Source organism: Crinia signifera, chromosome 9 (assembly GCF_055691185.1).
Source record: "Crinia signifera chromosome 9, ASM5569118v1, whole genome shotgun sequence".
Classification (NCBI taxonomy): domain Eukaryota; kingdom Metazoa; phylum Chordata; class Amphibia; order Anura; family Myobatrachidae; genus Crinia; species Crinia signifera.
Window position 1 is genome coordinate 88545818 of NC_139225.1, and position 6524 is coordinate 88552341.

Below are 6524 nucleotides of genomic sequence, written 5' to 3' on the forward strand. Positions count from 1 at the left end.
GGTCATGGTACAGATTTGGGTCTTATGAGAATAGTGGTGATTTGAGCGTAAATACACCGCATCGGTGCGTACGGCCAGGTTCCCGTACGTTCTGACGCGGTAAGACCGTGCTTACGCTGTAAGACCGTGCAGAATCTGTTCGTGTCCACCGCACACGCAAGGTTTGTATGTCGTCCGTACACACGCCCTCTTCTTAAAGAGTGAGTCCGTCCGAATGCGGAGGCTCGGGGGGGGGGGGCGTTTCTACGGACGATGTCCGCACAGCGTGGCGTGCGGACCGCTACGTAAGAATTCGGGAAAGTACGCACCGATCAGAATAAGGGCCTATGTTAGGTACTTATGTATTATCTGGGCTGCCGATTTTTTGATTGTATGCCTTAACTTAAGGCATACAATCTGATGCGATGCGATGACACGATTTTTCCATAGGATTCAATGTTAAAATGGACTGAAAAGGGTATGAAAAGGACCCCTTTTCCCATTGAATTCCATGTTCAAATGGACTCAGTCCATTTTAACATTGAATCCTATGGAAAAATCGGGTCCATCGCATCGCATGCGATATGGTCGAATGCGATGCGATGCGATGGACCCGATTTCAAAATCGGCAGCCCAGTTAGTACATAAGTACCCTATGTTATAAATAATTAGGTTAAAAAAACAATGAAATAACAATATAAAATAAAAAATGGTATGGTTATATCGCTCAGCTGAGGGGTAAAGATGTTTCCAACCAGGTTAAGAAATTATTTCTTATTACCATGTCGGTCCACAGATTGGGTCTGGAGCAATGAGGGATATGAATACTGTCCCAAGTTTGTGTAAATTAGAGTCCGATAGTCCCAAATGCTCTGTGATTGCAAGAGCTCAAGATTCCTGATGGCTGTCCACTATGGCTTCTGGTGCAATTAGGGATTTGACTAGGTATCCCATCCAATGTTTTCAGCAATACCAGTTTCTTGTGGTGCTATAGATTTCAGGATAGGTGTTCATGGAACCAAGGATGGTGGTACCTATGGTGTCCCATTTGGTAGATATTTGGCCAACCAAAGTCCTGAACTTCAAATTTTTAATTGTGATTAATTGCATGATTTTCTGCATTGTTAGGCACAAAATTCTATAATGAAATCAAAAATAGTGTACTGCACAATTTTATGAAGTACTGCTATATAAACAACAGTGCAATAGCGTTTGGTTTATAAACACTTTATAGAAAGTGCTTTTTAACAGCAGTATTCCCTTTATACTGTAGCAGTTAAAAAACTTTAAAAATCAAATACTTTTAAATAACTTTTAAAACATTAATTTACAGTAATTTAATCAAATCCAATATAAAACAAACAAAGCTTTTTGCCTCTGGCAGGGCATTAACCATTTCACACTCTCTTGCTCCTGCTGGCAGCGAAACCCCACACGGCCAAGAAGCCGTGCTGCACTGAGAAGTTTACAATGGAGGGGATGGCCACAGCCCGGCAGCCGGCCCTTCCAGTGGCGGGATCCGGCTGCAACCGGGTGACCGGGCCATGGCCGTCCCGTGTGAATGGACACAATCGTGTCCATTATTAACTACTGGCTGCTGCACGGCTTTTGCCAGTGCGGGGTTTCGCCGCCCAGCAGGTGCCAGAGCGTGTGAAATAGCCCTTTGTGTGCCAAGGTTGCTGTGAGCGATCCTCAAAATATTCGCAAAAAATGCCAGCATCGCTCACAGCGACTGTTCTTTTAGTATAAATAAATACCAATACATCCACGTCAATTAATTGAAGTTTAGTTAAATATTACACCCAAAAAAAGAACAGTCTTTGTATGCGGCACACTGACATTTCTTTTTTTTTATTGAAGCAGAAGCATAGGCACACAAAGAAAGTACACTGGTGAATTGAGCATTTCAAGAGTTACAAGAAATTACAATGAAATACAGTGAAACAGAATTTGATATAATATAGTATCTTGTAATTGCATATAGATTTAAATATGACTCAACTACTTGGATATGAATTGTACATATAATGGGCAGTATTCAATGTGTAGAATCGCGCTGTGCAGCGATTCCTGTTTAGGATTCGCTGCACAGTCGCCGTATTTTGTAGGGCTGGAGCCTTCGCTGCCAGCCCTCGCTGACACAGTATTCAATGCCGCAGGGGCTTGCTGCCCCTGACGGCGAATGTTAACCCCTGCGGCAGACGCCGTGGGTAGCCGGGGAACCACGGCAGGCAGGGAGATGCAAGTCTCCCTGCCTGCCCCAGAATGTATGTGGGGGGTAGGAGAGCTCCCCGGGACCCAGGCAGCACAAGAGCCAGCAGGGGACCGGGTATTCACTGCTCTTGATCGTGCATATGTAATGATCGGGAGCAGGGAATATATGAATATGTAATGAGCGGCTCTAGGCTCCCGGCCCCTTGCTGGCTGTTATGTGTAAAAAAAATATATATATTTTTATAATAAATATATATTTATGTGCTGTAAGCACATTAATAAAAATAGCATGGCCCTTCACAGAATAAAATTCCTGATTTTTTTACACCAAATTAAAAAAAAAAAAACATTATTTTAAAAGTTCACATTCCACTTCACCATGAAAAGATGGCGAGGTACTTATGTAATATCTGGGCTCCCGTTTTTCTTATGAGACCGCGTCCCCACGCGGGGCTCGCTGCGCTCACCACGCTTCGGGCACGGTGGCTCGCTGCACTCGCCACACTATATAAAATCAACTCCATGCGTAGTTGGATAGTAGGGGTATGATAAAATGGGGTGCATTTAACATGGGAGCCCAGATAATACATAAGTACCGATGGCGATTGCTACACAGTGACACACGGCAAAAATCACTTAGAAAGCAATTCGCCATCTTCTCATTGAATACACTCACAGCGAATTACATCGAAAAACCCATTGAAAAACCACAGCGAATTGCTGAGAGTATGCGGTGAATTGTCCGTCATTCACTGTTCGCAGACAGTGAAAAGTGCACGTTGAATAGGGTGATTCACTTTCTGACACAAAAAATCACCTTCCAAAGCGAAAATAGCACAAATTCGCCATGAAACATGGCAAATTGGCCTCATTGAATTCTGCCCAATGTGTAAACATTATTGTAAAAGAAGTATACTCAAAAATACAATAATGGAGAAAGATGTCTGGCGCTCACCAGGTGGACAGCTCAATAGGCGGATCACCAATCAAGATACGGTTCTCATTCCATTGTGTCAATCGCATAGAGTTGTCAATCTGAGATTGAGTTGAAACAGGTAAGGTTGTAATGAGGCTTTCGTGACACTGACATTTTTGATGGATACTTTGAGGATCTCTCATAGCAACGTTGGCCCTCAAAGGTGTTAATAAAAAAGGTTTGCTTGGCAATTTTCATAACTATATTGACAAATTCCCTTGGCACCCAAAGGGTTAATGTTAACTAACTTTTTATAGAAAGGCATTACCCTCAGGGTCCAGAGCCGCGATCATAACATTAGAACAGGCATCTTCCAAGCAACAGCAATTTATAAAGCTAAACCTGCTTTTGTTTTTACAACAGGTAACAGTAGGGAAAAATAAATATTTTATCAGGTACCAGCATAAACAGCCTATGGAGCAGATGTATTAAGCCTGGAGAAGCGATAAGGCAGTGATAAGTGCAAGATAATACTATTCCAGTCAATAATTATGGATTAGAAAAATGACAGGAGCTGGCTGGAGCGATATCACCCTGCACTTATCACTTCTTTGTCCGTTCTTAAGACTTAGTACATCTGCTCCTATGTCCCAGTAGCACATGTTAGATTGAGGTGAAGTGGTTGAGCCCATAAAAAAAAAATACACAGATGGGATTTACTGTGCAGGGGACATTTTAGTCTGTCAATTCCTCTGACTTGGGCACACACCTAAAATATATCTGCAGAATCTGTCTGGTGGGAACAAAAATGTGGTAATTCATACCTCCCAACTTTCCGTCTGCAGAAATAGGGACACTCGTGCGGCGAAGCCGTGCGAGCGCCCAAAAGGGGGGCGCGGCTTATGCAAATGAGGGGCGCGGCTTATGCAAATGAGGGGCGTCCCCGTTTTCGGCCGCGAATAGACGCTGTGCATGCGCACAGCGTCTATTCTGTCAAATTGGGGGGGCTCCGAACTGCCCCCCCCCCCCGCAGCGGGACACCTCCGGCCGCGGGTGGGACAGCGGGACAGGACCCGGTAATCGGGACTGTCCCGCTGAAATCGGGATTGTTGGGAGGTATGGTAATGTATGAGAGCAAATAGCAAAATCATCAACCATTTCCTCCAAAACACTGAAAAACGGACAAAAACTATTGTTTGGAGAAATTTGTTATATCATCTAACACTCAGGTTCTCAAACTCGGTCCTCATTACCCCACGCAGTGCATGGTTTGCAGGTCTCCTCACAAAATCATAAGTGAAATAATCATCTCCACCTGTGGTTCTTTTAAAATGTGTCAATCAGTAATGAATGCACCGGTGCACCTGCCGGGTGACCTGGAAAACGTGAACTGTGTGGGGTCCAGAAGACCGAGTTTAAGAAGCCTTGATCTAACAGATTGAATTAATTTGTCTGAATGACCATTATCTGTTTTCCAGTGTTTGGAAGGAAATGCTTGCTTGTCATGTGCTCTCATACATTACCAAAGATTTTGGTACTTGTGTAGTTTCACGGCGGCACTTCCCAGCAGATCATATGCAAATTGCATGCAATATTTGCATACGATTTGCATACGATTCGATCCTGACCTGTTCATACCCCCACTATTCACATCGCGGTGTAGTTGATTTTATAAAGTGTGGCGAGCGCACCGAGCCCGAAGCGTGGCGTGCCCCTCGATGGGACGCGGAAAACAAGCCCGAAGCGTGCCGTGCGCAGCGTGCCCCGCAAGGGGATGCGGAATACACGCGAAGTAATCCCTGTCCCCTCGCCACGCTTCGGGCTTGTTTTCTGTGGCCCCTCGTGGGGCTCACTGCGTTCACCATGCTTCGGGCGCGGTGGCTCACTGCACGCACCACACTTTATAAAATCATCTCCACGCCGACATGGATAATGGGGGTATGAACAGGACGGGAGGATGAGTACAGTGTCCCCTCATGGGACCCACTGCGCTCACCACACTGCGGGCTGCCGTGGTTAGTGGGGGGTGTGCTAAATCGCATCGCAGATCGAATCGTACACATATATTGCATGCAATTTGCATACGATGCAATCCGCAGGGAAGTGCCACCGTGAAACTACACAAGTACCAAGATTTTTGTTACCACCAGACAGTTATCATTTAGGTGTGTAACCTACTCCTCTGCAACAAGCCAGACACACAAGGTTATTTAAGTTTTCAGAGAAACTATCTTCTGTACAATATGACTAGCAGGAGAAATCAACCTTTCACAGGGTACTGAGGTTGCAGGTGTGGTCAAGCAGGGCCCCTTGACCACAAGAGGGGGGGAGAGGGTACTAGTTACCCAGGCCGGGCTTGCTGTAGGGGCCCGACGGGGGCCCTGGACTGACCTCCCCTTCCCCCTCCATCCCTCCCAGGCAGCAGCCCACACCTACTGCATGTGTTATGCTGACAGCTGGCTCAGCATGAGCATCTCACTGACAGCGTGAGAGCTCATGCTGAGCCAGCTGTCAGCACAGCACATGCTGTAGGTGTGTCCTGCTGCTGAGGGAGGGAAATAATACAAATAATCCCCCCTCAACTTTAGACAGTTTTTTCACACACACACCCCTAAACATTTTGGGGGCGTGACCTAATCGTGGTAGGTGGCCATGCCTCCCGTTATTAGGCCACACCCACACAATTTTACAGGGGCCCAGCATACCTCCTGGCTGCCCTGTGGTCAAGTACTTCTGTGCAATGGGTGAGCCTTCTGCTGTGTGAGCTTGCATGTTTGGACCACTAATCTAACAGACAGGACTCTGGCCCTTATTCTGGTTCACTTGCAAAGGCAAATTCCTTCTCAAATGGAAAAACCATGTGCACTGCAGGTGGGGCAGATGTAACATGTGCAGAGAGAAAGAGATTTGGGTGGGGTTTTACTTCAAAGTGAGATCTATATTGCAGGTTAAACATAAAACAGTATTTTCCCTGCACAAAAACGAAATAACTCACCCAAATCTACCTGCAGTGCACATGGTTTTGTCAATTTGAGAAGGAATTTGCCTTTGTGAGTGAACCAAAATAAAGGCCTCTCTACTGATACTGGACTCTGGGTCCACCCCCCCCCCCCCCCGACCCTCTCAATGGCAATGTGTGTGTGTGTGTGTGTGTGTGTGTGTGTGTATGTGTATATGTATGTATGTATATATCATCTATATATGTCTTATGTCCATGAGTCTCCGAAACACTGTTATCTGTTGGCAGCGAGTAAAGCTACAACTCTGTCTCTCTCACACAAGCACAATCACAGAGGCAATCATAAGGTAGCAGTGTAGCTTTCGAAGCATTTGCTTTAAGCAGGCTAACTAATTTATATATATATATGTATACACATACCATTTCAGTAGCAATTTCCTCAAAGTACAGTGTTAT